Here is a 24111-nt window from a genome sequence, read left to right on the forward strand (position 1 = left end):
ATATGATTAACTCGTTTATTTTGGCTATTTTTGAAGGAAATGGCACCAACTACTCGACATACCATGAGTATGAGCGAAGAAGAGTTCCGTACCTTTCTTGCTGCGAACATAGCCGCAGTACAGGCTGCGATGCATAATAACAACAATAACTCAGAAACTAGAAACGGAACAAATGCCACAAGAACTCGTGACGGATGCTCCTACAAAGAATTCACTGCCTGCAAACCGCTGGAATTTGATGGAACTGAGGGTCCAATCGTATTAAAACGGTGGACTGAAAAGGTCGAATCGGTGTTTTCCATAAGTAAGTGTGCTAAAGAATACAAAGTGAAATACGCTACGCATACCTTCACAGGTGCTGCGTTAACATGGTGGAACACCTACCTCGAATAGGTGGGACAAGATGCTGCTTACGCACTACTGTGTGCAGCATTCAAGCACTTGATAAACGAAAAGTACTGTCCCAGAAACGAGGTCAATAAGCTCAAGGCGGAGCTTAGAGGATTACAAACGCAAGGTTTCGACATTACCACGTACGAACGAAGATTCACAGAATTGTGCCTATTGTGTCCAAGAGCATTCGAGGATGAAGAAGAGAAGATTGACGCGTTTATAAAAGGGTTACCAGAAAGGATCCAGGAGGATGTGAGTACAAATGAACCTGCCTCTATACAAAAGGCAAGTCAAATGGCTCAAAAGCTCATAAACCGGATCGAAGTAAGAATGAAAAACAAACGGCCGATGAGATCAACATGAAACAACTCAAGAGAAAGTGGGAAGAAACCAGTGACAAGGGTCACAAATATAACAACAACAGTAACTATCATATCAACAATCAACCCCAAAATCATAACCACAAACGCACCTTTTTTTACAACAACAACCGCAACAAAAACCATCCCAACAACAACAACTACAACAACCGATTTAACAACAATAACAACCGCAACAATAACTATCCGAACAACCATAACAAGAATCAACAACAGCCATGTTATAGGTGTGAAGGGTACCATCCGACTGGGCTATGCCCGACAATTTGCACCAAGTGTAATAGAACTGGTCATAGTGAGAAAAAGTGTGAGCTTTACGGACCAAAGAATAACAAAATTAGAGAAACAAATAATGACCACGTTACTTGTTTCAGATGCGGGAAGAAGGGCCATTACAAAACTACATGCCCAAATTGGGAAAATAATAATGGACAAAACTGTGGGAGAGTCTTCAACATCAACGCGGCAGAAGCGCAGGAAGACCCGGAGCTTGTTACGGGTACGTTTCTTATTGACGATAAACCTGCTTATATTTTATTTGATTCGGGTGCGGATAAGAGCTATATGAGTAGAGAATTTTGTGCCAAATTAGGTGGTCCATTAACGCCTTTGGATAATAAATTTTTACTCGAATTAGTAAACGGTAAATTAATGTCAGCAGATAAAATATGCCGGAATCGTGAAATTAAACTGGTGGTGAAACGTTTAAGATTAATTTGATACCAGTAGAGTTAGGGAGTTTTGATGTAATAATTGGCATGGACTGGATGAAAAAGGAGAGAGCAGAGGTTGTATGTTACAAAAATGTGATTTGCATTGTACGAGAAAAAGGAAAACCTTTAATGGTGTACGGAGAAAAGAGCAACGCGAAGTTAAATCTTATTAGTAACCTGAAGGTGCAAAAACTAATAAGAAAAGGTTGCTATGCCATTCTAGCACATGTCGTGAAGGTGCAAACTGAAGAAAAGAACATCAATGATGTTCCCGTCGCAAAAGAATTTCCTGACGTATTTCCAAAAGAATTACCGGGACTACCTCCACATCGATCTGTTGAATTTCAAATAGATCTTGTACCAGGAGCTGTACCAATAGCTCGTGCTCCATACAGACTCACACCCAGTGAAATGAAGGAACTCCAAAGTCAATTACAAGAACTTTTGGAGCGTGGTTTCATTCGACCAAGCACATCACCATGGGGAGCACCGGTATTGTTTGTCAAGAAGAAGGATGGTTCGTTCAGATTGTGTATCGACTAAAGAGAGTTGAACAAACTTACCATCAAGAACCGTTATCCACTACCGAGAATTGACGACTTATTTGATCAACTACAAGGCTCGTCAGTTTATTCAAAGATTGATTTACATTTCGGATATCATCAAATGCGGGTGAAGGAGGATGATATTCCAAAGACTGCTTTTAGAACATGTTACCGTCATTACGAGTTTTTGGTTATGCCGTTTGGGTTGACTAACGCACCAGCTGTGTTCATGGACCTCATGAACCGAGTGTGTGCACCATACCTTGACAAGTTTGTCATTGTTTTCATCAATGACATACTTATTTACTCAAAAAATGACCAAGAGCACGGTGAACATTTGAGATAAGTGTTAGAGTTATTGAGGAAGGAAAAATTGTACGCTAAGTTTTCAAAGTGTGCATTTTGGTTGGAAGAAGTTCAATTCTTTGGTCACATAGTGAACAAAGAAGGTATTAAGGTGGATCCGGCAAAGATTGAAACCGTTGAAAGATGGGAAACCCCAAAAACTCCGAAGCATATACGCCAATTTTTAAGAAGGCCGGTTACTACAGAAGATTCATCCAAGATTTTTCCAAAATAGCAAAACCCTTGACTGCATTAACGCATAAAGGGAAGAAATTTGAATGGAAGGATGAACAAGAGAAAGCATTTCAATTGTTAAAAAAAAAAGCTAACTACGACACCTATATTGTAATTGCCAGAAGGGAATGATGATTTTGTGATTTATTGTGACCCTTCGAAGCAAGGTCTTGGTTGTGTATTAATGCAACGAACAAAGGTAATTGCTTATGCGTCTACACATTTGACGATTCACGAGCAAAATTATACGACTCACGATTTGGAATTGGGCGCTGTTGTTTTTGCATTAAAGACTTGGAGGCACTACTTATATGGGGTCAAAAGTATTATATATACCGACCACAAAAGTCTCCAACATATATTTAATCAGAAACAACTGAACATGAGACAACGTAGGTGGATTGAGCTGTTGAATGATTATGATTTTGAGATTCGATATCACCCGGGGAAGGCGAATGTGGTAGCTGACGCTCCGAGTAGAAAGGACAGAGAACCTATACGGGTAAAAGCTATGAATATAATTATTCGTACTAACCTTACTACTCAAATAAAGGAGGCACAACAAGGAGTTGTGAAAGAAGGGAAATTGAAGAATGAAATACCCAAAGGATCGGAGAAACATCTTAATATTTGGGAAGATGGAACCCGATATAGGGCTGAAATAATTTGTGTACCAAAATTGGGAGATGTGAGAGAAAAGGTACTTAAGGAAGCACATAAAACAAGATATTCAATACATCCCGGAGCGGGAAAGATGTACAAGGACCTCAAGAAATATTTCTGGTGGCCGGGTATGAAAGCTGATATTGCAAGATACGTAGGAGAATGTTTGACGTGTTCTAAGGTTAAAGCTGAACATCAGAAACCATCAGGTCTACTTCAACAACCAGAAATCCCGGAATGGAAATGGGAAAACATTACCATAGATTTCATTACTAAATTGCCAAGGACTTCAAGTGGTTATTATACTATTTGGGTAATAGTCAATCATCTCACCAAATCAGCACATTTTCTGCCAATGAGAGAAGATGACAAAATGGAATACCCATCTCTATTATCTCTAATAGGGATGGCAGATTTGTTTCAAGGTTCTGGCTAACGTTTTAACAAGCATTAGGGACTTGTCTAGACATGAGTACTGCCTATCATCCACAAACTGATGGGCAGAGCAAAAGAATGATACAAACACTTGAAGACATGCTACGAGCATGTGTTATTGATTTTGGAAACAGTTGGGATCGACATCTACCATTAGCAGAGTTTTCCTACAACAACGGTTACCATTTGAGTATTGAGATGGTGCCGTTTGAAGCACTTTATGGTAGAAAGTGCAGGTCTCCTATTTGTTTGAATGAAGTGGGGGATAGACAAATTATGAGTCCAGAAATTATTCAAGAAACTACCGAGAAAATCATTCAAATCCAACAATGATTGAAAACCGCTCAAAGTCGACAAAAGAGTTACGCGGACCTTAAAAGAAAAGAAATAGAATTTGAAATTAGAGAGATGGTCATGCTTAAAGTTGCACCTTGGAAAGGCGTTGTTCGATTTGGTAAACGGGGGAAACTAAATCCAAGGTACATTGGGCCATTCAAGATTATTGATCGTGTCGGACCGGTAGCTTATCGACTTGAGTTACCTCAACAACTCGCGGGTGTACATAACACTTTCCACGTCTCGAATTTGAAGAAATGTTTTGCTAAAGAAAATCTCACTATTCCGTTAGACGAAATCAAAATCAACGAAAAACTTCAATTCATTGAAGAACCCGTCGAAATAATGGATAGTGAGGTTAAAAGACTCAAGAAAAATAAAATAAAAATCATTAAGGTTCGATGGAATGCTCGTAGAGGACCTGAGTTCACCTGGGAACGTGAAGATTAAATGAAGAAGAAATACCCGCACTCATTTCCAGAAGATGAGCCAACACCTTCAACCGCTTAAAATTTCGGGACGAAATTTATTTAACGGGTAGGTACTATAGTGACCTGAACTTTTTCAAACTTTTCTATGATCTTATATTAAATGAAAACTATATTTGCGTGATTAAATGTTTCCAACATGTTAAGCAATTAAACTTATTAAGACTTGATTAATTGAAACGGAAATTATGTGAATGTTTGACCACCCAGTTTGACCGATGATGCACGAACATTATAATTTGTATATGACATGATGATATATATATATGGATATATATATGTTTAACATGATATAATGATAATCAAGTATCTCATTAAGTATATTAAAAATGAGTTATATACATAAAAATGAGACTATTGACGTAAGAAACTCGAAACGATATATATAACGATTATCGTTATAACCACGCCTTACTAAATATATATGAATCATATTAAGATATTTTTACACTATATTTAAAATGATAAAATGATAATTAAATATATCATTAAGTGTGTTAACAATGAACTACATTAGTAAAAACAAGACTACAAACTTAAGGATTTCGAAACGAGACATATACGTAATGATTATCGTTGTACCGATATTTTAATGTATATATATCATACTAAGATATATGCATACATCATGTTAGCAAGATAATGGAATAATTTAACATCTCATTAGATATAATAAACAATGTATTAACAATATTAAATGAGATCGTTAACTTAAAGGTTTCAAAACAACACTTACATGTAACGACTATCGATGACTAAACAACTCCATTAAAATGTATATACATGTAATGTATTTAAATGTATTTTAACACTTTTGAAAGACTTCAAGACATATATCAAAGTACTTCCAGTTAACAAAAATGCTTACAATTGCATTCTCATTCATTTTCATTAACAATTCTACTCGTATGCAACCGTATATGTACTCATACAATATACAACTTCTAGATGTATTTACTATATGGTATATACACTCAATAATATGATCTTAGTAGCCCTAAATGACTCATCATCCATTAGAGAAACATGTAGGGATTAACCTTTTTCATTTACCATGAATGATAAAGCTAAATAACAAAACTAGAAAGCCTTTATTGACTAACTAAAAAAAACGTGGGTGAGTATGGATATATACATCCATTTCATGCTAGTTTACTACATCATATTACTCTCTAAACACACACACACTCCCACTCTCTCAAACCTCCATTCATTTCAGCAAGTATTGGTCTCATAATCTAAGTTATAATCATCATAATAAAGTTTGATCAAGAACACTTCAAAAATCATTCCAAGTATACAAGTTTACTTCCAATCTTTCAATTCAACTCCACAACTCTTTAGAATCCATAATCCCACTTTCATATCAGTAGCTTCTCATCTAATAATCAAGGTAAGAATCATATATATGTAGTGACCCGAACTTTTCCTTGTTTATATATATTAATTGAGATTGATATTTACATGATTAAATGTTTCCAACATGTTAAGCAATCAAACTTGTTAAGACTTGATTAATTGAAATATGTTTCATATAGACAATTGACCACCCAAGTTGACCGGCGATTCACGAACGTTAAAACTTGTAAAAATGACATGACGATATATATATGGATATACATATGGTTAACATGAGATTATGATAAGTAATTATCTCCATAAGTATATTAACAATGAGGTATATACATATAAACAAGACTACTAACTTAAGGATTTCGAAACGAGACATATATGTAACGATTATCGTTGTAACGACATTTAAATGTATATATATCATATTAAGATATGTTAATATATCATAATATCATGATAATATAATAATTTAACATCTCATTAGATATAATAAACAATGGGTTAACAACATTAATTGAGATCGTTAACTTAAAGGTTTCAAAACAACACTTACATGTAACGACTAACGATGACTTAACGACTCAGTTAAAATGTATATACATGTAGTGTATTTAGATGTATTAAAATACTTTTGGAAGACTTCAAGACATATATCAAAACACTCATACTTAATGAAAATTGTTACAATTACTTTCCCATTCTTTTCTTTCATCAAGAATTCTAGTCGTATTCTTACCCGTATTATACACAGCTTCAAAATGTACTTACTATGGGTATATACCAATAGGAACTAGCATGGGATTCCACTCTTGATTATGTCATGAATGACTAATCAATTTTAACTTCTACCATGAGCTAGTCAACTAACTAGAACTCCTTTTAACCCCACTCACCACTCACCAATTACCACTCATCATTCACTCCATTTCACTTACAATTCTCTTTCTAATTCTCTCTCAACACACACACACACACACACACACACTATTATGAACATATTTTTCCAGTAGTTAATCATCATCTTCATCAAAAATCACTTCAAGAATCAAGCTATAATCATCATAGGAAGAACACTTCAAGAACACTTCAAAAATCCCTTCAAGCTTACTAATTTACTTCCAAGCTTTCTAATCCATTCCAAGTAATCATCTAAGATCAAGAAACCTTTGTTATATACAGTAGGTTATCCTTCTTATTCAAGGTAATATTCATATTCAAACTTTGATTCAATTTCTATAACTATAAACTATCTTAATTCGAGTAAAAATCTTACTTGAACTTGTTTTTGTGTCATGATCCTACTTCAAGAACTTTCAAGCCATCCAAGATCCTTTGAAGCTAGATAATTTCTTGTTACTTATAGTAGGTTTACCTACTAAAATTGAGGTAGTAATGATGTTCATAACATCATTCGATTCATATATATAAAACTATCTTATTTGAAGGTTTAAACTCGTAATCACTAGAACATAGTTTAGTTAATTCTAAACTTGTTCGCAAACAAAAGTTAATCCTTCTAACTTGTCTTTTAAAATTAACTAAACACATGTTCTATATCTATATGATATGCTAACTTAATGATTTAAAACCTGGAAACACGAAAAACACCGTAAAACCGAATTTACGCCGTCGTAGTAACACCGCGGGTTGTTTTGGGTTAGTTAATTAAAAACTATGATAAACTTTGATTTAAAAGTTGTTATTCTGAGAAAATGATTTTTATTATGAACATGAAACTATATCCAAAAATTATGGTTAAACTCAAAGTGGAAGTATGTTTTCTAAAATGGTCATCTAGACGTCGTTCTTTCGACTGAAATGACTATCTTACAAAAACGACTTGTAACTTATTTTTCCGACTATAAACCTATACTTTTTCTGTTTAGATTCATAAAATAGAGTTCAATATGAAACCATAGCAATTTGATTCACTCAAAATGGATTTAAAATGAAGAAGTTATGGGTAAAACAAGATTGGATAATTTTTCTCATTTTAGCTACGTGAAAATTGGTAACAAATCTATTCCAACCATAACTTAATCAACTTGTATTGTATATTATGTAATCTTGAGATACCATAGACACGTATACAATGTTTTGACCTATCAGGTCGACACATCTATATATATTTCGGAACAACCATAGACACTCTATATGTGAATGTTGGAGTTAGCTATACAGGGTTGAGGTTGATTCCAAAATATATATAGTTTGAGTTGTGATCAATACTGAGATACGTATACACTGGGTCGTGGATTGATTCAAGATAATATTTATCGATTTATTTCTGTACATCTAACTGTGGACAACTAGTTGTAGGTTACTAACGAGGACAGCTGACTTAATAAACTTAAAACATCAAAATATATTAAAAGTGTTGTAAATATATTTTGAACATACTTTGATATATATGTATATATTGTTATAGGTTCGTGAATCAACCAATGGCCAAGTCTTACTTCTCGACGAAGTAAAAATCTGTGAAAGTGAGTTATAGTCCCACTTTTAAAATCTAATATTTTTGGGATGAGAATACATGCAGGTTTTATAAATGATTTACAAAATAGACACAAGTACGTGAAACTACATTCTATGGTTGAATTATCGAAATCGAATATGCCCCTTTTTATTAAGTCTGGTAATCTAAGAATTAGGGAACAGACACCCTAATTGACGCGAATCCTAAAGATAGATCTATTGGGCCTAACAAACCCCATCCAAAGTACCAGATGCTTTAGAACTTCGAAATTTATATCATATCCGAAGGGTGTCCCGGAATGATGGGGATATTCTTATATATGCATCTTGTTAATGTCGGTTACCAGGTGTTCACCATATGAATGATTTTTATCTCTATGTATGGGATGTGTATTGAAATATGAAATCTTGTGATCTATTGTTACGATTTGATATATATAGGTTAAACCTATAACTCACCAACATTTTTGTTGACTTTTAAAGCATGTTTATTCTCAGGTGAATATTAAGAGCTTCCGCTGTTGCATACTAAAATAAGGACAAGATTTGGAGTCCATGTTTGTATGATATTGTGTAAAAACTGCATTCAAGAAACTGATTTCGATGTAACATATTTGTATTGTAAACCATTATGTAATGGTCGTGTGTAAACAGGATATTTTAGATTATCATTATTTGATAATCTAGGTAAAGCTTTTTAAACCTTTATTTAGGAAATAAAGGTTATGGTTTGTTTTAAAAATGAATGCAGTCTTTGAAAAACGTCTCATATAGAGGTCAAAACCTCGCAACGAAATCAATTAATATGGAACGTTTTTAATCAATAAGAACGGGAAATTTCAGTTGGTATCCGAGGGTTGGTCTTAGAGAACCAGAATTTTGCATTAGTGTGATTGCTTAACAAATTTTGTTGGAAACTATATATTTTTAACATGTGAATATTATGTGATATATTAATCTCTTAACACGTTTGATATTATGTGATAGATGTCTACCTCTAGAACAAGTCCCATTGACTCACCTAATAATAATGAAGAGTCAAATGTAAATTGGAATGATTCGTGGACTGATTCACAAGTTCCCGAAGAGGAACCGGAAGAAGAGTCGGAACCAGAAGAAGAATCGGAACCGGAAGAAGAATCGGAACCGGATGAAGAAATAGAACCGGTGGGGGAAATAATAAAACGGTTAAGTAAAAGAAAATCTTCAACCAACCGACCAAGGTTAATTATGGTCAATGGTGTTTCCGCCAAGGAAGAAAAATATTGGGAAGATTACCAATTCTCCGATGAATCGGATTCTGACGAGAATTCCGATGATGTTACAGAAATTACCCCAACTGAATTTAAAAAGGCAAAAGAAAATAATAAGGGAAAGGGCATAAAAATAGAGAAATCTAATTCCAACCCCGATGAACTTTATATGTATCGTCAACCCCCGAAGTCCTTAAGTTGTAACAATGACCCGGGAACCTCTAAACCACCAGGTTTTTCTAAACCAATGTGGAAAACGATGGCTCGTATTAGGGGAACATCATATATCCCTAGAAACTTGGCAAAACGAACCAAAACTGAAGAAGAAGAAACAAGCGAGTCGGAATAAGATAGTTGTATTCGTGTGGTGTAACATATGTAATATAGTGTGCTTATGCTTTATGATATATGTAAAAATTGCTTGTATTAATAAGTATTTTTTTTATGAATCTAACTCTTGTCTATTTTACAGTATAAAAACACAAAATGGATAGACAACCCAATATTTTAAGAGACCTACCCGGAGACATGATTAATGAAATCTTGTCTAGAGTCGGTCAGAATTCTTCGGCACAATTATTTAAGGCGAGATCAGTTTGTAAGACATTCGAAGAACGTTCCAAGAATGCCTTGGTTTATAAAAGGCTTTCGTTCGAAAGATGGGGGATATCACATTGGGAAATCCATAAGTTACGATGTGTTTACTTTGACGCATATATTGCGGGGAACCCAAATGCTATTTTACGCAATGGGTTAAGAAATTATTTTGACTCAATATATCCGAATATTGGACTTCGTGATTTAGAAAAAGCGGCTAACATGCAACATAAAGAAGCATGTTATGCTTACGGATTAGTAATGTTCGCTTCTCACCAAAGTGAGAACAAGAACATCGGCCGACAACTATTAAACAAAACGTTCCCACAAGTGACGGAGTCGGTAATTGGGGTAAGAAATGAGGTTTTTAGATTGTTACGGGACTGTTGGACATTACGTAACCCTCGTCCCTTTGACGACGTTACAACACGCTGTCTTATCAATGGCCATAACGGTTATGTTCCACAAGACCAAGGATGGGAAGTAGTCCTAGTAAAACCAGAATGCATGACTTGTTTCTGGACGTATGAATTACGTGTCTTTATTGCCTTTGCTGAACGACTTGTGTACTAGCTAGAATTATCTTCACAACTATCTTGTATCAAAGTGATTGTGTGCTATATTTCATGCTTTATGTAAAATAAGCGGTATTGTAAGTTTGTAAAATATTGTATAAAAGTTTGAACGTGAAATATTATTATAATCAGTTTTTCATATAGAATTGTAGTAGTTGAATTGTATATTAGCTACTAAGTATGAACTTAACGGGTAGGTACTACCCGAATTTAAACTTATAAAACGCTAATATGAAGAAAAAGCTTTTATAAATGAGTTCATATTATGCTACGAAATACTATTAACTACTCTTAATATTCTGTATGATTAACTTCTTCCATTTGACTATTTTGAAGGAAATGGCACCGACTACTCGACACACCGTGAATATGAATGAAGAGGAATTCCGTACTTTTCTAGCTTCAAACATAGCCACAGTACAGGCTGCGCTACATACCAACAATAACCTTGGATCTAGCAGTACAGGAAATCATGTAGGATGCACCTACAAAGAATTCACTGCCTGCAAACCTTTGGAATTTGATGGAACCGAAGGACCGATCGGATTGAAACGGTGGACCGAGAAGGTCGAATCGGTGTTTGCCATAAGTAAGTGTACTGAAGAGGACAAAGTAAATTACGCTACGCATACCTTCACAGGTTCTGCGTTAACATGGTGGAATACCTATCTAGAGCAAGTGGGACAAGACGATGCGTACGCACTACCGTGGTCAGCATTCAAGCACTTGATGAACGAGAAGTACCGTCCCAGAACCGAGGTCAATAAGCTCAAGACAGAACTTAGAGGGTTACGAACCCAAGGATTTGATATTACCACGTACGAAAGACGATTCACGTAATTGTGCCTATTGTGTCCGGGAGCATTCGAAGATGAGGAAGAGAAGATCGACGCGTTTGTGAAAGTATTACCGGAAAGAATCCAAGAAGATATAAGTTCACACGAGCCTGCCTCCATACAACAGGCATGTAGAATGGCTCACAAACTAGTGAACCAGATTGAAGAAAGAATTAAAGAACAGACTGCTGAAGAGGCCAATGTGAAGCAAGTCAAAAGAAAGTGGGAGGAAAACGGTGATAAGAATCACCAATACAACAACAACAGCAATTACAACAATAATCGCAACAATTATCCCAACAATCGCAACATCAATTGCAACTACAACAAACGGCCCAACAACAACAACAACAACAACAACAATAACAACAACAACAGCAACTACAACAATCATCCCAATAACAATAATAACCGCAACAACAACAACAATCAGAAGCAGCTATGCCAAAGGTGTGAAAAGTATCACTCGGGGTTCTGCACCAAATTTTGCAACAAGTGTAAAAGAAATGGTCATAGCGCGGCGAAGTGTGAGGTCTACGGACCAGGGGTTAATAGAACGAAAGGAACAAATGGTGTCAGAACGAGTAATGGCAGAGCAAGTAGTTTCGGAGCAAGTTATGCCAATGTAGTTTGTTATAAATGTGGAAAATCGGGCCACATTATTAGAAATTGCCCGAACCAGGAGAACACGAATGGACAAGGCCACGGAAGAGTTTTCAATATTAATGTGGCAGAGGCACAGGAAGACCCAGAGCTTGTTACGGGTACGTTTCTTATTGATAATAAATCTGCTTACGTTTTATTTGATTCGGGTGCGGATAGAAGCTATATGAGTAGAGATTTTTGTGCTAAATTAAGTTATCCATTGACGCCTTTGGATAGTAAATTTTTACACGAATTAGCAAATGGTAAATTAATTTCAGCAGATAATATATGTCGGAATCGAGAAATTAAACTGGTTAGTGAAACATTTAAGATTGACTTGATACCAGTAGAGTTAGGGAGTTTTGATGTGATAATCGGTATGGACTGGTTGAAAGAAGTGAAAGCAGAGATCGTTTGTTACAAAAATGCAATTCGCATTATACGAGAAAATGGAAAACCCTTAATGGTGTACGGAGAAAAGGGCAACACGAAGCTACATCTTATTAGTAATTTGAAGGCACAAAAACTAATAAGAAAAGGTTGCTATGCTGTTCTAGCACACGTCGAGAAAGTACAAACTGAAGAAAAGAGCATCAATGATGTTCCCGTCGCAAAAGAATTTCCTGATGTATTTCCGAAAGAATTACCGGGATTACCCCCACATCGATCCGTTGAATTTCAAATAGATCATGTACCAGGAGCTACACCAATAGCTCGTACTCCTTACAGACTCGCACCCAGCGAGATGAAAGAACTGCAAAGCCAATTACAAGAACTTTTAGAGCATGGTTTCATTCGACCAAGCACATCACCGTGGGGAGCTCCTGTTTTGTTTGTCAAGAAGAAAGATGGTACATTCAGGTTGTGTATCGACTACCGAGAGTTGAACAAACTTACCATCAAGAACCGCTACCCACTACCAAGAATCAACGACTTATTTGATCAACTACAAGGCTCGTCTGTTTATTCAAAGATTGACTTACGTTCCGGGTATCATCAAATGCGGGTGAAAGAAGATGATATTCCAAAGACTGCTTTCAGAACACGTTACGGTCATTACGAGTTTATGGTCATGCCATTTGGTTTAACTAATGCACCAGCTGTGTTCATGGACCTTATGAACCGAGTGTGTGGACCATACCTTGACAAGTTTGTCATTGTTTTCATTAATGACATACTTATTTACTCAAAGAATGACCAAGAACACGGTGAACATTTGAGAAAGGTGTTAGAAGTATTGAGGAAGGAAGAATTGTACGCTAAATTTTCAAAGTGTGCATTTTGGTTGGAAGAAGTTCAATTCTTCGGTCACATAGTGAACAAAAAAGGTATTAAGGTGGATCTGGTAAAGATAGAAACTGTTGAAAAGTGGGAAACCCTGAAAACTCCGAAACACATACGCCAGTTTTTAGGACTAGCTGGTTACTACAGAAGGTTCATCCAAGACTTTTCCAGAATAGCAAAACCCTTGACTGCATTAACGCATAAAGGGAAGAAATTTGAATGGAATGATGAACAAGAGAAAGCGTTTCAGTTATTGAAGAAAAAGCTAACTACGGCACCTATATTGTCATTGCCTGAAGGGAATGATAATTTTGTGATTTATTGTGACGCATCAAAGCAAGGTCTCGGTTGTGTATTAATGCAACGAACGAAGGTGATTGCTTATGCATCTAGACAATTGAAGATTCACGAACAAAATTATACGACGCATGATTTGGAATTAGGCGCGGTTGTTTTTGCATTAAAGACTTGGAGGCACTACTTATATGGGGTCTAAAGTATTATATATACCGACCACAAAAGTCTTCAACACATATTTAATCCGAAACAACTGAATATGAGGCAGCGTAGGTGGATTGAATTGTTGAATGATTACGATTTTGAGATTCGTTACCACCCGGGGAAGGCAAATGTGGTAGCCGATGCCTTGAGCAGGAAGGACAGAGAACCCATTCGATTAAAATCTATGAATATAATGATTGATAATAACCTTACTACTCAAATAAAGGAGGCGCAACAAGGAGTTTTAAAAGAAGGAAATTTAAAGGATGAAATACCCAAAGGATCGGAGCAGCATCTTAATATTCGGGAAGACGGAATCCGGTATAGGGCTGAAAGGATTTGGGTACCAAAATTTGGAGATATGAGAGAAACGGTACTTAGAGAAGCTCATAAAACCAGATACTCAATACATCCTGGAACGGGGAAGATGTACAAGGATCTCAAGAAACATTTTTGGTGGCCGGGTATGAAAGCCGATGTTGCTAAATACGTAGGAGAATATTTGACGTGTTCTAAGGTCAAAGCTGAGCATCAGAAACCATCAGGTCTACTTCAACAACCCGAAATCCTAGAATGGAAATGGGAAAACATTACCATGGATTTCATCACTAAATTGCCAAGGACTGCAAGTGGTTTTGATACTATTTGGGTAATAGTTGATCGTCTCACCAAATCAGCACACTTCCTACCAATAAGAGAAGATGACAAGATAGAGAAGTTAGCACGACTGTATTTGAAGGAAGTTGTCTCCAGACATGGAATACCAATCTCTATTATCTCTGATAGGGATGGCAGATTTATTTCAAGATTCTGGCAGACATTACAGCAAGCATTAGGAACTCGTCTAGACATGAGTACTGCCTATCATCCACAAACTGATGGGTAGAGTGAAAGGATGATACAAACGCTTGAAGACATGCTACGAGCATGTGTTATTAATTTCGGAAACAGTTGGGATCGACATCTACCGTTAGCAGAATTTTCCTACAACAACAGCTACCATTCAAGCATTGAGATGGCGCCGTTTGAAGCACTTTATGGTAGAAAGTGCAGGTCTCTGATTTGTTGGAGTGAAGTGGGAGATAGACAGATTACGGGTCCGGAGATAATACAAGAAACTACCGAGAAGATCATCCAAATTCAACAACGGTTGAAAACCGCCCAAAGTCGACAAAAGAGCTACGCTGACATTAAAAGAAAAGATATAGAATTTGAAATTGGAGAGATGGTCATGCTTAAAGTTGCACCTTGGAAAGGCGTTGTTCGATTTGGTAAACGAGGGAAATTAAATCCAAGGTATATTGGACCATTCAAGATTATTGATCGTGTCGGACCAGTAGCTTACCGACTTGAGTTACCTCAAAAACTCGCGGCTGTACATAACACTTTCCACGTCTCGAATTTGAAGAAATGTTTTGCTAAAGAAGATCTCATTATTCCGTTAGATGAAATCCAAATCAACAAAAAACTCCAATTCATCGAAGAACCCGTCGAAATAATGGATCGTGAGGTTAAAAGACTTAAGCAAAACAAGATACCAATTGTTAAGGTTCGATGGAATGCTCGTAGAGGACCCGAGTTCACCTGGGAGCGTGAAGATCAGATGAAGAAGAAATACCCACATCTATTTCCAGAAGATTCGTCAACACCTTCAACAACTTAAAATTTCGGGACGAAATTTATTTAACGGGTAGGTACTGTCGTGACCCGAACTTTTCCATGTTTATATATATCAATTGAGATTGATATTTACATGATTAAATGTTTCCAACATGTTAAGCAATCAAACTTGTTAAGACTTGATTAATTGAAATATGTTTCATATAGACAATTGACCACCCAAGTTGACCGGCGATTCACGAACGTTAAAACTTGTAAAAACGACATGACGATATATATATGGATATACATATGGTTAACATGAGATTATGATAAGTAATTATCTCCATAAGTATATTAACAATGAGTTATATACATATAAACAAGACTACTAACTTAAGGATTTCGAAACGAGACATATATGTAACGATTATCGTTGTAACGACATTTAAATGTATATATATCATATTAAGATATATTAATATATCATAATATCATGATAATATAATAATTTAACATCTCATTAGATATAATAAACAATGGGTTAACAACATTAATTGAGATCGTTAACTTAAAGGTTTCAAAACAACACTTACATGTAACGACTAACGATGACTTAACGACTCAGTTAAAATGTATATACATGTAGTGTATTTAGATGTATTAAAATACTTTTGGAAGACTTCAAGACATATATCAAAACACTCATACTTAACGAAAATGGTTACAGTTACTTTCCCATTCTTTTCTTTCATCAAGAATTCTAGTCGTATTCTTACCCGTATTATACACAGCTTCAAAACGTACTTACTATGGGTATATACCAATAGGAACTAGCATGGGATTACACTCTTGATTATGTCATGTATGACTAATCAATTTTAACTTCTACCATGAGCTAGTCAACTAACTAGAACTCCTTTTAACCCCACTCACCACTCACCAATTACCACTCATCATTCACTCCATTTCACTTCCGATTCTCTTTCTAATTCTCTCTCAACACACACACACACTATTATGAACGTATTTTTCCTGTAGTTAATCATCATCTTCATCAAAAATCACTTCAAGAATCAAGCTATAATCATCATAGGAAGAACACTTCAAGAACACTTCAAAAATCCCTTCAAGTTTACTAATTTACTTCCAAGCTTTCTAATCCATTCCAAGTAATCATCTAAGATCAAGAAACCTTTGTTATATACAGTAGGTTATCCTTCTTATTCAAGGTAATATTCATATTCAAACTTTAATTCAATTTCTATAACTATAAACTATCTTAATTCGAGTAAAAATCTTACTTGAACTTGTTTTTGTGTCATGATCCTACTTCAAGAACTTTCAAGCCATCCAAGATCCTTTGAAGCTAGATCATTTCTTGTTACTTCCAGTAGGTTTACCTACTAAACTTGAGGTAGTAATGATGTTCATAACATCATTCGATTCATATATATAAAACTATCTTATTCGAAGGTTTAAACTCGTAATCACTAGAACATAGTTTAGTTAATTCTAAACTTGTTCGCAAACAAAAGTTAATCCTTCTAACTTGTCTTTTAAAATTAACTAAACACATGTTCTATATCTATATGATATGCTAACTTATTGATTTAAAACCTGGAAACACGAAAAACACCGTAAAACCGGATTTACGCCGTCGTAGTAACACCGCGGGCTGTTTTGGGTTAGTTAATTAAAAACTATGATAAACTTTGATTTAAAAATTGTTATTCTGAGAAAATGATTTTTATTATGAACATGAAACTATATCCAAAAATTATGGTTAAACTCAAAGTGGAAGTATGTTTTCTAAAATGGTCATCTAGACGTCGTTCTTTCGACTGAAATGACTATCTTACAAAAACGACTTGTAACTTATTTTTCCGACTATAAACCTATACTTTTTCTGTTTAGATTCATAAAATAGAGTTCAATATGAAACCATAGCAATTTGATTCACTTAAAACGGATTTAAAATGAAGAAGTTATGGGTAAAACAAGATTGGATAATTTTTCTCATTTTAGCTACGTGAAAATTGGTAACAAATCTATTCCAACCATAACTTAATCAACTTGTATTGTATATTATGTAATCTTGAGATACCATAGACACGTATACAATGTTTTGACCTATCATGTCGACACATCTATATATATTTCGGAACAACCATAGACACTCTATATGTGAATGTTGGAGTTAGCTATACAGGGTTGATGTTGATTCCAAAATATATATAGTTTGAGTTGTGATCAATACTGAGATACGTATACAATGGGTCGTGGATTGATTCAAGATAATATTTATCGATTTATTTCTGTACATCTAATTGTGGACAACTAGTTGTAGGTTACTAACGAGGACAGCTGACTTAATAAACTTAAAACATCAAAATATATTAAAAGTGTTGTAAATATATTTTGAACATACTTTAATATATATGTATATATTGTTATAGGTTCGTGATCAACAGTGGCCAAGTCTTACTTCTCGACGAAGTAAAAATCTGTGAAAGTGAGTTATAGTCCTACTTTTAAAATCTAATATTTTTGGGTTGAGAATACATGCAGGTTTTATAAATGATTTACAAAATAGACACAAGTACGTGAAACTACATTCTATGGTTGAATTATCGAAATCGAATATTCCCCTTTTTATTAAGTCTGGTAATCTAAGAATTAGGGAACAGACACCCTAATTGACGCGAATCCTAAAGATAGATCTATTGGGCCTAACAAACCCCATCCAAAGTACCGGATGCTTTAGTACTTCGAAATTTATATCATATCCGAAGGGTGTCCCAGAATGATGGGGATATTCTTATATATGCATCTTGTTATTGTCGGTTACCAGGTGTTCACCATATGAATGATTTTTATCTCTATGTATGGGATGTGTATTGAAATATGAAATCTTGTGGTCTATTGTTACGATTTGATATATATAGGTTAAACCTATAACTCACCAACATTTTTGTTGACGTTTAAAGCATGTTTATTCTCAGGTGAATATTAAGAGCTTCCGCTGTTGCATACTAAAATATGGACAAGATTTGGAGTCCATGTTTGTATGATATTGTGTAAAAACTGCATTCAAGAAAATGATTTTGATGTAACATATCTGTATTGTAAACCATTATGTAATGGTCGTGTGTAAACAGGATATTTTAGATTATCATTATTTGATAAACTACGTAAAGGTTTTTAAACCTTTATTTAGGAAATAAAGGTTATGGTTTGTTTTAAAAATGAATGCAGTCTTTGAAAAACGTCTCATATAGAGGTCAAAATCTCGCAACGAAATCAATTAATATGGAACGTTTTTAATCAATAAGAACGGGACATTTCAATATAAACTTTAATTCAATTTCTATAACTATAAACTATCTTAATTCGAGTAAAAATCTTACTTGAACTTGTTTTCGTGTCATGATTCTGCTTCAAGAACTTTCAAGCCATCCAAGGATACTTTGAAGCAAGATCCATTTTTCACATTTCTAGTAGGTTTATCCAGAAAACTTGTGGTAGTAATGATGTTCATAACATCATTCGATTCATACATATAAAGCTATCTTATTCGAAGGTTTAAACTTGTAATCACTAGAACACAGTTTAGTTAATTCTAAACTTGTTCGCAAATAAAGTTAATCCTTCTAACTAAACTTTTAAAATCAACTAAACACATGTTCTATATCTATATGATATGCTAACTTAACGATTTGAATCTTGGAAACACGATAAACACCATAAAACTGGATATACGCCGTCGTAGTAACACCGGGGGCTGTTTTGGTTTGGATAATTAAAAACAATGAAAAACTTTGATTTAAAAGCTATACTTCTGGAAAAATGATTTTTCTTATGAACATGAAACTATATCCAAAAATCATGGTTAAACTCAAAGTGAAAGTATGTTTTTCAAAATGGTCATCAAGATGTCGTTCTTTCGACGAAAATGACTACCTCTTTCAAAAATGACTTGTAACTTGTATTTCTAACTATTACTTATACTTTTTCAGTTTAGTTTCATAAATTTAAGTTCAATATGAAACCATAGCCGCTTAAATCACTCAAAACGGATTTAAAACGAAGAAGTTATGGGTAAAACAAGATTGGTAAAAATTATTTATTTTAACTACGTGAAACTTCATAACAAATCTATTCCAACCATAACTTAATTAACTTATATTGTATATTATATAATCTCTAGATACCATATACATGTATACAATGTTTTGACCTATCATGTCGATCCATCTATATATATATTGCGGAACAACCATAGGCACTCTATATGCAAATGCTGGAGTTAGCTATACAGGGTTGAGGTTGATTCCAAAATATATATATATAGTTTGAGTTGAGATCAATACTGAGATATGTATACACTGGGTCGTGGATTGATTCAAGATATATATTAAATTATTCATGTACGACTAAGTGTGGACTTCTAACTTTGGACTGCTAACTGGATAACTAAAATCATCAACACGTAATAAAGAAAATATTGTGAATATATTTCGATCATATTTTGATATATATGTATATATTGTTATAGGTTCGTGAATCAACCCGTGACCAAGTCTAATTCTCGACGAAGTGATAATCGGTGAATGTGAGTTATAGTCCCACTTTTAAAAATATAATATTTTTTGGGATGAGAATACATGCAGTTTTATAAATGCTTTACGAAATAGACACAAGTAATCGAAACTACGTTCTGTGGTTGAATGATCGAATTTGAATATGCCCCTTTTAGCTTGGTAGCCAAAGAATTAGGGAACAGACACCCTAATTGACGTGAATCCTAAAGATAGATCTATGGGCTCAACAAACCCCATCCGAGTTACGGATGCTTTAGTACTTCGATTTTATCATGTCCGATGTAGAGTCCCTGAATGATGGGGATATTCCATATGCATCCTTGTTAGTTTGGTTACCAGGTGTTCACCATATGAATGATTTTTATCTCTGCAGTTTGTGAAATTCCTGATGTGAGATGGTTGTTATGAAAAATGAAATCTTGTGGTCTATTATTATGATTTGATAAATGTAGAAATTAAACCTATAACTCACCAACATTTTTGTTGACGTTTAAAGCATGTTTATTCTGAGGTGATTATTAAGAGCTTCCGCTGTCGTATACTTAAATAAGGACAAGATTTGGAGTCCATGCTTGTATGATATTGTGTAAAAACTGCATTCAAGAAACTTATTTCGATGTAACATATTTGTATTGTAAACCATTATGTAATGGTCGTGTGTAAATGGAATATTTGAGATTATCATTATTTGATAATCTACGTAAAGCTTTTTAAACCTTTATTGATGAAATAAAGGTTATGGTTTGTTTTAAAAATGAATGCAGTCTTTGAAAAACGTCTCATATAGAGGTCAAAACCTTGCAACGAAATCAATTAATATGGAACGTTTTTAAATCAATAAGAACGGGACATTTCACCAATACCAGCACCAGAGACAGAAGGCACACCAGTACCAGCTTCAGAGCCAGTAAAAACAATTGGATTTCTTTCAATCCCTTCTTCTGCTTGATCATCCGCCCTTCCAATAACTGAAACAATAGAACATTTTATGTTAGCAAAAGTAGAACCAAATAAATTGGACTCAGCAATTGCATCTATTGTTGGTCTCTAGGGACAAACTTCTGTTTTAGTCAGCCCTTCGATTGAGACAAAGTATGGTATCTGTAAGTGCATTTGTGACTCTGTTGACTCATTGGCAACACATGTTAACCAAGATTGTGTAAGAGTTTTAGCTGGTTCAGATGTAAAAGTGCGACTCTTATCATGATCCAAGTTACAGCTAGGATGTGCAGTAGCCTGAGCTGGTTCAACACGATGAGAAAGTAGCACAAGTCTGCTTTGGGGGTCAGTTATGTTCTCTGCTGGTTATACTGTCAGCAGAGGATATTTCTTGGAGTATAATTTTGAAAAATGTGGAAGAGTCTGATGTAGTGACCCGAACTTTTTCGAACTTTTCCATGATTATATATTAAATGAAAACTATATTTTCATGATTAAATGTTTCCAACATGTTAAGCAATCAAACTTGGTAAGACTTGGTTAATTGAAACGGAAATTATGTAAATGATTGATCACCCAGTTTGACCGATGATTCACGAACATTATAAGTTGCAAATGACATGATGATACATATATGGATAAATATATATGTTTAACATGATATAATGATAATCAAGTATCTCATTAAATATAGTAACAATGAGTTATATACGTAAAAATGAGACTATTGACGTAAGAAATTCGAAACGATATATATAACGATTATCGTTATAACAACGTCTTATTAAATGAATATATGAACCATATTAATATATTGTTACACTATATTTAACATGATAAAATGATAAGTAAATATATCATTAAGGGTGTTAACAATGAACTACAAAAGTAAAAACAAGACTACTAACTTAAGGATTTCGAAACGAGACATATACGTAACGATTATCGTTGTAAGGAGATTTTAATGTATATATATCATATTAAGATATATTCATATATCATGTTAACATGATAATATAATAATTTAACATCTCATTTGATATAATAAATAATGGATTAACAAAAGTAAATGAGATCGTTAATTTAAAAGTTTCAAAACAACACTTACATGTAACGACTATTGATGGCTAAACGAATTCATTAAAATGTATATACATGTAATGTATTTAAATGTATTTGAACAATTTTCAAAGACTTCAAGACATATATCAAAGTACTTCCAGTTAACCAAAATACTTACAATTATATTCTCATTCATTTTCATCAATAATTCTACACGTATGAACCCATACATTTACTTGTAGAATACATAGCTTCTAGATGTATTTACTATTGGTATATACACTCCAATAATCAGCTCTTAGCAACCTTAATTAGTCACCTAAACATGTGGGAACCATCATTTGGAAACTAGCATTAAATATCTAACAAAAATACAAACTAATGGTGGCTATATCTTGACTCCATATTCACGTTTTTTAGGCACTACCATAACACTCTCATTTTTCAACTTTTATGAATCAAATTACTCTCTCTCAAGTGTTCTTCATTTGTTCTAAGTGTTCTTCATCTTTTTCTTCATAATCTAGCTCAATCTAGTTCATAAATCCTAAACTAGGTCAACATACAAAACAACAACTCAAGAACACACCAACAACACTTCAAAGTTTGCTATCTTACTTCCAATCTTGCAAATCCATTCCAAGTAATCATCCAAGATCAAGAAACCTTTGTTTCTTACAGTAGGTTATCTTTATAATTCAAGGTAATAATCATATTCAAACTTTGGTTCAATTTCTATAACTATAACAATCTTATTTCAAGTGATGATCTTACTTGAACTTGTTTTCGTGTCATGATTCTGCTTCAAGAACTTTCAAGCCATCTAAGGATCCTTTGAAGCTAGATCTATTTTTCTCATTTACAGTAGGTTCATCCAAAAAACTTGAGGTAGTAATGATGTTCTTAACATCATTCGATTCATACATAAAAAGCTATCATATTCGAAGTGGTAAACCTGTAATCACTAGAACATAGTTTAGTTAATTCTAAACTTGTTCACAAACAAAGTTAATCCTTCTAACTAGACTTTTAAAATCAACTAAACACATGTTCTATATCTATATGATATACTAACTTAATGATTTAAAACCCGGAAACACGATAAACACCATAAAACCGTATATACGCCGTCGTAGTACAACCGGGGGCTGTTTTGGTTTGGATAATTAAAAACTATGAAAACTTTGATTTAAAAGCTATACTTCTGAGAAAATGATTTTTCTTATGAACATGAAACCATATCCAAAAATCATGGTTGAACTCAAAGTGAAAGTATGTTTTTCAAAACGGTCATCAAGATGTCGTTCTTTCAACGGAAATGACTACCTCTTTCAAAAATGACTTTTAACTTGTATTTCCGACTATAAACTTATACTTTTTCTGTTTAGTTTCATAAATTCAAGTTCAATACGAAACCATGGCCGCTTAAATCACTCAAAACGGATTAGAAACGAAGAAATGGCGAGCAAAACAAAATTGGTAAAAACTACTCATTTTAGCTACTTGAAAATTTGTAACAAATCTATTCCAACCATAACTTAATCAACTTATATTGTATATTATGTAATGTTGAGATACCATAGACACGTATACAATGTTTCGACCTATCATGTCGACACATCTATATATATATATTTCGGAACAACCATAGACACTCTATATGTGAATGTTGGAGTTAGCTATACAGGGTTGAGGTTGATTCCAAAATAGATAAATATATATATATATAGTTTGAGTTGTGATCAATACTGAGATATGTATACACTGGGTCATGGATTGATTCAAGATATATATTAAATTATTCATGTACGATCAATTGTGGACTTCTAACGTTGGACCGCTAACTGGACAAC

Source organism: Rutidosis leptorrhynchoides, chromosome 6 (genome assembly GCF_046630445.1).
Source record: "Rutidosis leptorrhynchoides isolate AG116_Rl617_1_P2 chromosome 6, CSIRO_AGI_Rlap_v1, whole genome shotgun sequence".
Lineage (NCBI taxonomy): Eukaryota > Viridiplantae > Streptophyta > Magnoliopsida > Asterales > Asteraceae > Rutidosis > Rutidosis leptorrhynchoides.